The following is an 11,887-nucleotide window of genomic DNA, read 5'->3' on the forward strand; positions in this document are numbered from 1 at the left end:
TAGCTGCAAGCAGCAACACGGGGCCAAGCCCAGCAAGGCGCAGCAAGCAGACCAAGCACAGAGCCAGCACATCAAGTACAGCAGTGCAGCAGGCATTTAAGCACCAAGAGCAGTGCAGAGCCGCAAGAACAAAAACAGCACAAATTGAATACACATGTAAATGAAGCACAAACAGCAGTGCAGAGCAGGAAGGAATTGAAAACTTATTACACAATTTTAAAGTCGCCCCACGTGGGACTCGAACCCACAACCAGAGTGGTTCAGTATTGGAGATACATGGTTTAACATATTGCGCCACTCAGAGGTTGTGAATTTCAAAGCAGCAGGGGAGAGGGTTCAGTGTGAGAATGATTCACAAAAAAGTTCCATGACATGTTATCCAGATTAGCATGCTAAGCTAGCTCAGTTCTAATGTATCTTATGACTTGGTGCATCCAATCGTGGCAAAATGCATATCCTCTGATTTGACAGGACGCAGGGAATCAATAGATACCAATTTTATGATTTTGTGACAAACTGTTCACAAGTTACAGCTTCTGATCCATCTCTGGGTCAACCTTGTTCATTTTGCGACATCATAACTTTTTTTTTCCCCATATTGCAAAAAAAACGGGAACAGTACTTTTATGCGGCTCGGTCCGAAGATCATTTGTGTGCATGTTTGGAGAAAATTGGACAAAATTTGAAGGAGGAGTAGCGAAAAAACTGTTTCCCATTCGCTCCAATATGGTGGCCAGTCACATTGTTCAAAAGTAACATATGAGATATCGTTGAAATCGGCATAACCCAAGGAATATTTTGACATATAGAAATCAAATTTCAAGCAATATTAGCAAAAGTTATAAGCGTTTTTTCAAAAAACAATGATATCTCTGGAACAATAGGTGGCGCTGTTCCCAACTTTGGCATGGAACCTCAGAACATGCTTCCGATGAAGCATACCAATTTTCGTTTCGATTGATCAAACTTTGGCCGAGATACAGCCTCTTAACCAATTTTGGGTGGACCTTGTTAAGTTTGCAAAAGCATAACTTTTGAAGAATGAAAAATAAAAAAAATCTGTTCAGTCATTTCTGTGCGGCTCAGTCTGGTGATCATTTGAGCGCATGTTTGGACAAAATTGGACAAAATTTGAAGGAGGAGTAGCGAAAAAACTGAATACTGTACATTTCAAAATGGCCACTACTGTAATGGGTGGGGTCTTAATGTACGGTATTGGTTGTGATCAGCATGATGAGAGGAATCAGGTGTACTAAGTTTCATGTCTCTAGAGCAAAGGGTTCAAAAGTTATAACCATTTCAATGTTGAATTTTTGAACTGGTGGTGGCGCTATAGAGTTGGTCCTAGAGGGTCAAAAATTGGTCCAATTACTATTCATTAGCATCACTACAAGTGTGCCAAATTTCATCATTTTCCTATGTACGGTTCATAGGGCTGCCATAGACTTCCATTGGCGGAAGAATGAGCAAATTGTTATTTTGACAATAACAATTGCTATTAAAGCTGCAAGCAGCCTTTTGCGGGGCCAAGCCCTGGAAGGGACCACAAGCAGAACAAGTACAGCAAGCACATGTTCTTTCTCAGACAGACACCATGTGTAGAACTGAAACGACTTTTCCACCACTTAAGGCCACAGTACCTCTTGCGGTCTGGGCATGTGCCACACGGGATTCGAACCCACGACCGCAATGGTTCGGGATTCGTGACACGTGGTTTAGCAGCTTACGCCACTCATAGGATGGATATTACAAATCTGCAGAGGAGAGGCTTCAGTATAAGAATAAATGTACAAAAGCATGTTAACGTGATTAGCATGCTAAGCTAGCTCAATGCTAATACAGCTTATGGTCATCCTGTTAGCTGAAGAGCCCCATTAAAAAGAATGGCACCTGGTTAGCATGCTAAACAATTATTATGCTAAGCTAACTAGCATAAGGCAACAAACACAGGCTAGGTCAATTTTGGAGACGAATATCTCGAAAACGGTAATGAATATCAAAAATCTGTTCAGTCATTTCTGTGCGGCTCGGTCCAAAGATCATCTGACCAAATTTTGGAAAAATTTGAGCAAGATCTGAAGGAGGAGTAGCGAAAAAATGGTTTTTCATTTGCTCCAATATGGCGGACAGTCATTTTGTTGGAAAATGAAAAATGAGACATCGTTAGAATCGGTATAAGCCAAGGAACATATTGATATAAAGAAATTAAATTTTGAACTATATTTGCAAAAGTTATAAGCGTTTTTACAAAAAACCTTATAACTTTGGAACACTAGGTGGCGCTGTCATCAAACTTCTCATGTACCTTTGGGCCATGCTAATGATGATCCATACCAAATTTGGTGGAGAAATTTTAAAAAGTTTTAAAGATATTGCAAATTATGACAAAATTCAAAATGGCGGACACGAGGTACATCCCATCATGGCAAAATTGATATCCACGGATTCGGCATGATCCAAGGAATCCATAGATACCACATTTATGATTTTCTGAAAAACTGTTCAAAAGTTATTGGCCAAAATAGCAATTTTGCATATCTCATGACCCCTAGGTGGCGCTATTCCCAACTTTGGTATGACACCTCAGAACATGCTTCTGATAAAGTGTATCGATTTCTGTTTCGATTGATCAAACTTTGGCCGAGATACAGCCTCTTAGCCATTTTTGGGTGGACCTCACTAAGTTTGCGACACCATAACTTTTGAAGAAAGACAACTAAAAAAAATCTGTTCAGTCATTTCTGTGCGGCTAAGTCTAAATATCATTTGACCAAATATTGGACAAAATTGAACAAATTTTGAAGGAGGAGTAGCAAAAAAACTGAATACTGTACTTTTCAAAATGGCGTCTACTGTAATGGGCGGAGTCTTAATGTATGACATTGGTTGTGATCAGCATGATGAGTGGAATCAAGTGAACTATGTTTCATGTCTCTAGACCAAAGGGTTCAAAAGTTACAACGATTTTAATGTTGAAATTTTGAACTGGTGGTGGCGCTATAGAGTTGGGGCTAGAGACTCAAAATTTGGCTCAATTACTTTTCATGATGATCTCTATAAGTGTGCCAAATTTCATCATTTTCCTACTTACGGTTCATAGGGCTGCCATAGACTTCCACCGGGAAGAATAATAATAATAATAAATATAGCTGCAAGCAGCAACACGGGGCCAAGCCCAGCAAGGCGCAGCAAGCAGACCAAGCACAGAGCCAGCACATCAAGTACAGCAGTGCAGCAGGCATTTAAGCACCAAGAGCAGTGCAGAACCGCAAGAACAAAAACAGCACAAATTGAATACACATGTAAATGAAGCACAGTGAGCATTTAAGCACAAACAGCAGTGCAGAGCAGGAAGGAATTGAAATGAAAACTTATTACACAATTTTAAAGTCGCCCCACGTGGGACTCGAACCCACAACCAGAGTGGTTCAGTATTTGGGATTCATGGTTTAACATATTGCGCCACTCAGAGGTTGTGAATTCCAAAGCAGCAGGGGAGAGGGTTCAGTGTGAGAATGATTCACAAAAAAGTTCCATGACATGTTATCCAGATTAGCATGCTAAGCTAGCTCAGTTCTAATGTATCTTATGACTTGGTACATCCAATCGTGGCAAAATGCATATCCTCGGATTCGACAGGACGCAGGGAATCAATAGATACCAATTTTATGATTTTGTGACAAACTGTTCACAAGTTACAGCTTCTGATCCATCTCTGGGTCAACCTTGTTCATTTTGCGACATCATAACTTTTTTTTCCCCATATTGCAAAAAAAACGGGAACAGTACTTTTATGCGGCTCGGTCCGAAGATCATTTGTGTGCATGTTTGGAGAAAATTGGACAAAATTTGAAGGAGGAGTAGCGAAAAAACTGTTTCCCATTCGCTCCAATATGGTGGCCAGTCACATTGTTCAAAAGTAACATATGAGATATCTTTGAAATCGGCATAACCCAAGGAATATTTTGACATATAGAAATCAAATTTCAAGCAATATTAGCAAAAGTTATAAGCGTTTTTTCAAAAAACAATGATATCTCTGGAACAATAGGTGGCGCTGTTCCCAACTTTGGCATGGAACCTCAGAACACGCTTCCGATGAATCATACCAATTTTCGTTTCGATTGATCAAACTTTGGCCGAGATACAGCCTCTTAACCAATTTTGGGTGGACCTTGTTAAGTTTGCAAAAGCATAACTTTTGAAGAATGAAAAATAAAAAAAATCTGTTCAGTCATTTCTGTGCGGCTCAGTCCGATGATCATTTGAGCGCATGTTTGGACAAAATTGGACAAAATTTGAAGGAGGAGTAGCGAAAAAACTGAATACTGTACATTTCAAAATGGCCACTACTGTAATTGGCGGGGTCTTGATGTACGGTATTGGTTGTGATCAGCATGATGAGAGGAATCAGGTGTACTAAGTTTCATGTCTCTAGAGCAAAGGGTTCAAAAGTTATAACCATTTCAATGTTGAATTTTTGAACTGGTGGTGGCGCTATAGAGTTGGTCCTAGAGGGTCAAAAATTGGTCCAATTACTATTCATTAGCATCACTACAAGTGTGCCAAATTTCATCATTTTCCTATGTACGGTTCATAGGGCTGCCATAGACTTCCATTGGCGGAAGAATGAGCAAATTGTTATTTTGACAATAACAATTGCTATTAAAGCTGCAAGCAGCCTTTGCGGGGCCAAGCCCTGAAAGGGACCACAAGCAGAACAAGTACAACAAGCACATGTTCTTTCTCAGACAGACACCATGTGTAGAACTGAAACGACTTTTCCACCACTTAAGGCCACAGTACCTCTTGCGGTCTGGGCATGTGCCACACGGGATTCGAACCCACGACCGCAATGGTTCGGGATTCGTGACACGTGGTTTAGCAGCTTGCGCCACTCATAGGATATAAATTACAAAACTGCAGAGGAGAGGCTTCAGTATAAGAATAAACGCACAAAATTATGTTAACGTGATTAGCATGCTAAGCTAGCTCAATGCTAATATAGCTTATGGTCATCCTGTTAGCTGAAGAGCCCCATTAAAAAGAATGGCACCTGGTTAGCATGCTGAACAATTATTATGCTAAGCTAACTAGCATAAGGCAACAAACACAGGCTAGGTCAATTTTGGAGACGAATATCTCAAAAACGGTAACGAATATCAAAAATCTGTTCAGTCATTTCTGTGCGGCTCGGTCCAAAGATCATCTGACCAAATTTTGGAAAAATTTGAGCAAGATCTGAAGGAGGAGTAGCGAAAAAATGGTTTTTCATTTGCTCCAATATGGCGGACAGTCACTTTGTTGGAAAATGAAAAATGAGACATCGTTAGAATCGGTATAAGCCAAGGAACATATTGATATAAAGAAATTAAATTTTGAACTATATTTGCAAAAGTTATAAGCGTTTTTACAAAAAACCTTATAACTTTGTAACACTAGGTGGCGCTGTCATCAAACTTCTCATGTACCTTTGGGCCATGCTAATGATGATCCATACCAAATTTGGTGAAGAAATTTTAAAAAGTTTTAAAGATATTGCAAATTATGACAAAATTCAAAATGGCGGACACGAGGTACATCCCATCATGGCAAAATTGATATCCACGGATTCGGCGTGATCCAAGGAATCCATAGATACCACATTTATGATTTTCTGAAAAACTGTTCAAAAGTTATTGGCCAAAATAGCAATTTTGCATATCTCATGACCCCTAGGTGGCGCTATTCCCAACTTTGGTATGACACCTCAGAACATGCTTCTGATAAAGTGTATCGATTTCTGTTTCGATTGATCAAACTTTGGCCGAGATACAGCCTCTTAGCCATTTTTGGGTGGACCTCACTAAGTTTGCGACACCATAACTTTTGAAGAAAGACAACTAAAAAAAATCTGTTCAGTCATTTCTGTGCGGCTAAGTCTAAATATCATTTGACCAAATATTGGACAAAATTGAACAAATTTTGAAGGAGGAGTAGCAAAAAAACTGAATACTGTACTTTTCAAAATGGCGTCTACTGTAATGGGCGGAGTCTTAATGTATGACATTGGTTGTGATCAGCATGATGAGTGGAATCAGGTGTACTATGTTTCATGTCTCTAGACCAAAGGGTTCAAAAGTTACAACGATTTTAATGTTGAAATTTTGAACTGGTGGTGGCGCTATAGAGTTGGGGCTAGAGACTCAAAATTTGGCTCAATTACTTTTCATGATGATCTCTATAAGTGTGCCAAATTTCATCATTTTCCTACTTACGGTTCATAGGGCTGCCATAGACTTCCACCGGGAAGAATAATAATAATAAATATAGCTGCAAGCAGCAACACGGGGCCAAGCCCAGCAAGGCGCAGCAAGCAGACCAAGCACAGAGCCAGCACATCAAGTACAGCAGTGCAGCAAGCATTTAAGCACCAAGAGCAGTGCAGAGCCGCAAGAACAAAAACAGCACAAATTGAATACACATGTAAATGAAGCACAGTGAGCATTTAAGCACAAACAGCAAGCAGTGCAGAGCGGGAAGGAATTGAAATGAAAACTTATTACACAATTTTAAAGTCGCCCCACGTGGGACTCGAACCCACAACCAGAGTGGTTCAGTATTGGAGATACATGGTTTAGCATATTGTGCCACTCAGAGGTTGTGAATTTCAAAGCAGCGGGGGAGAGAGTTCAGTGTGAGAATGATTCACAAAAAAGTTCCATGACATGTTATCCAGATTAGCATGCTAAGCTAGCTCAGTTCTAATGTATCTTATTACTGGGTGCATCCAATCGTGGCAAAATGCATATCCTCTGATTCGACAGGACGCAGGGAATCGATAGATACCAATTTTATGATTTTGTGACAAACTGTTCACAAGTTACAGCTTCTGATCCATCTCTGGGTCAACCTTGTTCATTTTGCGACATCATAACTTTTTTTTCCCCCATATTGCAAAAAAAACGGGAACAGTACTTTTATGCGGCTCGGTCCGAAGATCATTTGTGTGCATGTTTGGAGAAAATTGGACAAAATTTGAAGGAGGAGTAGCGAAAAAACTGTTTCCCATTCGCTCCAATATAGTGGCCAGTCACATTGTTCAAAAGTAACATATGAGATATCGTTGAAATCGGCATAACCCAAGGAATATTTTGACATATAGAAATCACATTTCAAGCAATATTAGCAAAAGTTATAAGCATTTTTTCAAAAAACAATGATATCTCTGGAACAATAGGTGGCGCTGTTCCCAACTTTGGCATGGAACCTCAGAACATGCTTCCGATGAAGCATAGCAATTTTCGTTTCGATTGATCAAACTTTGGCCGAGACATAGCCTCTTAACCAATTTTGGGTGGACCTTGTTAAGTTTGCAAAAGCATAAGTTTTGAAGAATGAAAAATAAAAAAAGTCTGTTCAGTCATTTCTGTGCGGCTCAGTCTGATGATCATTTGAGCGCATGTTTGGACAAAATTGGACAAAATTTGAAGGAGGAGTAGCGAAAAAACTGAATACTGTACATTTCAAAATGGCCACTACTGTAATGGGCGGGGTCTTAATGTAAGGTATTGGTTGTGATCAGCATGATGAGAGGAATCAGGTGTACTAAGTTTCATGTCTCTAGAGCAAAGGGTTCAAAAGTTATAACCATTTCAATGTTGAATTTTTGAACTGGTGGTGGCGCTATAGAGTTGGTCCTAGAGGGTCAAAAATTGGTCCAATTACTATTCATTAGCATCACTACAAGTGTGCCAAATTTCATCATTTTCCTATGTACGGTTCATAGGGCTGCCATAGACTTCCATTGGCGGAAGAATGAGCAAATTGTTATTTTGACAATAACAATTGCTATTAAAGCTGCAAGCAGCCTTTGCGGGGCCAAGCCCTGAAAGGGACCACAAGCAGAACAAGTACAACAAGCACATGTTCTTTCTCAGACAGACACCATGTGTAGAACTGAAACGACTTTTCCACCACTTAAGGCCACAGTACCTCTTGCGGTCTGGGCATGTGCCACACGGGATTCGAACCCACGACCGCAATGGTTCGGGATTCGTGACACGTGGTTTAGCAGCTTGCGCCACTCATAGGATATAAATTACAAAACTGCAGAGGAGAGGCTTCAGTATAAGAATAAACGCACAAAATTATGTTAACGTGATTAGCATGCTAAGCTAGCTCAATGCTAATATAGCTTATGGTCATCCTGTTAGCTGAAGAGCCCCATTAAAAAGAATGGCACCTGGTTAGCATGCTGAACAATTATTATGCTAAGCTAACTAGCATAAGGCAACAAACACAGGCTAGGTCAATTTTGGAGACGAATATCTCAAAAACGGTAACGAATATCAAAAATCTGTTCAGTCATTTCTGTGCGGCTCGGTCCAAAGATCATCTGACCAAATTTTGGAAAAATTTGAGCAAGATCTGAAGGAGAAGTAGCGAAAAAATGGTTTTTCATTTGCTCCAATATGGCGGACAGTCATTTTGTTGGAAAATGAAAAATGAGACATCGTTAGAATCGGTATAAGCCAAGGAACATATTGATATAAAGAAATTAAATTTTGAACTATATTTGCAAAAGTTATAAGCGTTTTTACAAAAAACCTTATAATTTTGGAACACTAGGTGGCGCTGTCATCAAACTTCTCATGTACCTTTGGGCCATGCTAATGATGATCCATACCAGATTTGGTGGAGAAATTTTAAAAAGTTTTAAAGATATTGCAAATTATGACAAAATTCAAAATGGCGGACACGAGGTACATCCCATCATGGCAAAATTGATATCCACGGATTCGGCATGATCCAAGGAATCCATAGATACCACATTTATGATTTTCTGAAAAACTGTTCAAAAGTTATTGGCCAAAATAGCAATTTTGCATATCTCATGACCCCTAGGTGGCGCTATTCCCAACTTTGGTATGACACCTCAGAACATGCTTCTGATAAAGTGTATCGATTTCTGTTTCGATTGATCAAACTTTGGCCGAGATACAGCCTCTTAGCCAATTTTGGGTGGACCTCACTAAGTTTGCGACACCATAACTTTTGAAGAAAGACAACTAAAAAAAATCTGTTCAGTCATTTCTGTGCGGCTAAGTCTAAATATCATTTGACCAAATATTGGACAAAATTGAACAAATTTTGAAGGAGGAGTAGCAAAAAAACTGAATACTGTACTTTTCAAAATGGCGTCTACTGTAATGGGCGGAGTCTTAATGTATGACATTGGTTGTGATCAGCATGATGAGTGGAATCAAGTGTACTATGTTTCATGTCTCTAGACCAAAGGGTTCAAAAGTTACAACAATTTTAATGTTGAAATTTTGAACTGGTGGTGGCGCTATAGAGTTGGGGCTAGAGACTCAAAATTTGGCTCAATTACTTTTCATGATGATCTCTATACGTGTGCCAAATTTCATCATTTTCCTACTTACGGTTCATAGGGCTGCCATAGACTTCCACCGGGAAGAATAATAATAATAATAATAATAATAAAACCAACAGATACAATAGGTGCCTCTGCACCTTCGGTGCTTGGCCCCTAATTAAAGCTGCAAGCAGCCTTTGCGGGGCCAAGCCCTGAAAGGGACCACAAGCAGAACAAGTACAACAAGCACATGTTCTTTCTCAGACAGACACCATGTGTAGAACTGAAACGACTTTTCCACCACTTAAGGCCACAGTACCTCTTGCGGTCTGGGCATGTGCCACACGGGATTCGAACCCACGACCGCAATGGTTCGGGATTCGTGACACGTGGTTTAGCAGCTTGCGCCACTCATAGGATATAAATTACAAAACTGCAGAGGAGAGGCTTCAGTATAAGAATAAACGCACAAAATTATGTTAACGTGATTAGCATGCTAAGCTAGCTCAATGCTAATATAGCTTATGGTCATCCTGTTAGCTGAAGAGCCCCATTAAAAAGAATGGCACCTGGTTAGCATGCTGAACAATTATTATGCTAAGCTAACTAGCATAAGGCAACAAACACAGGCTAGGTCAATTTTGGAGACGAATATCTCAAAAACGGTAACGAATATCAAAAATCTGTTCAGTCATTTCTGTGCGGCTCGGTCCAAAGATCATCTGACCAAATTTTGGAAAAATTTGAGCAAGATCTGAAGGAGAAGTAGCGAAAAAATGGTTTTTCATTTGCTCCAATATGGCGGACAGTCATTTTGTTGGAAAATGAAAAATGAGACATCGTTAGAATCGGTATAAGCCAAGGAACATATTGATATAAAGAAATTAAATTTTGAACTATATTTGCAAAAGTTATAAGCGTTTTTACAAAAAACCTTATAACTTTGGAACACTAGGTGGCGCTGTCATCAAACTTCTCATGTACCTTTGGGCCATGCTAATGATGATCCATACCAGATTTGGTGGAGAAATTTTAAAAAGTTTTAAAGATATTGCAAATTATGACAAAATTCAAAATGGCGGACACGAGGTACATCCCATCATGGCAAAATTGATATCCACGGATTCGGCATGATCCAAGGAATCCATAGATACCACATTTATGATTTTCTGAAAAACTGTTCAAAAGTTATTGGCCAAAATAGCAATTTTGCATATCTCATGACCCCTAGGTGGCGCTATTCCCAACTTTGGTATGACACCTCAGAACATGCTTCTGATAAAGTGTATCGATTTCTGTTTCGATTGATCAAACTTTGGCCGAGATACAGCCTCTTAGCCAATTTTGGGTGGACCTCACTAAGTTTGCGACACCATAACTTTTGAAGAAAGACAACTAAAAAAAATCTGTTCAGTCATTTCTGTGCGGCTAAGTCTAAATATCATTTGACCAAATATTGGACAAAATTGAACAAATTTTGAAGGAGGAGTAGCAAAAAAACTGAATACTGTACTTTTCAAAATGGCGTCTACTGTAATGGGCGGAGTCTTAATGTATGACATTGGTTGTGATCAGCATGATGAGTGGAATCAAGTGTACTATGTTTCATGTCTCTAGACCAAAGGGTTCAAAAGTTACAACAATTTTAATGTTGAAATTTTGAACTGGTGGTGGCGCTATAGAGTTGGGGCTAGAGACTCAAAATTTGGCTCAATTACTTTTCATGATGATCTCTATACGTGTGCCAAATTTCATCATTTTCCTACTTACGGTTCATAGGGCTGCCATAGACTTCCACCGGGAAGAATAATAATAATAATAATAATAAATATAGCTGCAAGCAGCAATGCAGGGGCCAAGCCCGGAAGCAGCAGCAACTCCGACATTTGGAAAAAAAAACTGTTGGGTCAGTAGTACAAGTGAAAATAACCTCAAAATTAAGATTTTTTTAATATATAAATTTGCTGCATGTTATATTTTTGGAAGTCCTTTCTCAGACAGACACCATGTCTAGAACTGAAACAACTTTTCCACCACTTAAGGCCACAGTACCTCTTGCGGTCTGGGCATGTGCCACACAGGATTCGAACCCACGACCGCAATGGTTCGGGATTCGTGACACGTGGTTTAGCAGCTTGCGCCACACAGAAGACGCAAATAACTGAGCTGCAGAGGAGATCCTTCAGTATAAGAATAAGCACACAAAATCATGTTAACGCAATTAGCATGCTAAGCTAGCTCAATGCTAACGTAGCTAATGGTTATCCTGATAGCTGAAGAGCCGCATTCAAAAGAATTGCACCTGGTTAGCATGCTAAACAATTATTATGCTAAGCTAACTAGCATAAGTCAACAAACACAGGCTAGGTCAACTTTGGAGGCAAATATCTCTCAAACGATAGCGAATATCAAAAATCTGTTCAGTCATTTCTGTGCGGCTCGGTCCAAAGATTATCTGACAAAATTTTAAACAAATTCGAGCAAGATTTGCAGGAGGAGTAGCGAAAAAATGGTTTTTCATTTGCTCCA

This window comes from Pimephales promelas, chromosome 4, assembly GCF_988280905.1.
Source record: "Pimephales promelas chromosome 4, fPimPro1.hap1.1, whole genome shotgun sequence".
NCBI classification, from domain to species: domain Eukaryota; kingdom Metazoa; phylum Chordata; class Actinopteri; order Cypriniformes; family Leuciscidae; genus Pimephales; species Pimephales promelas.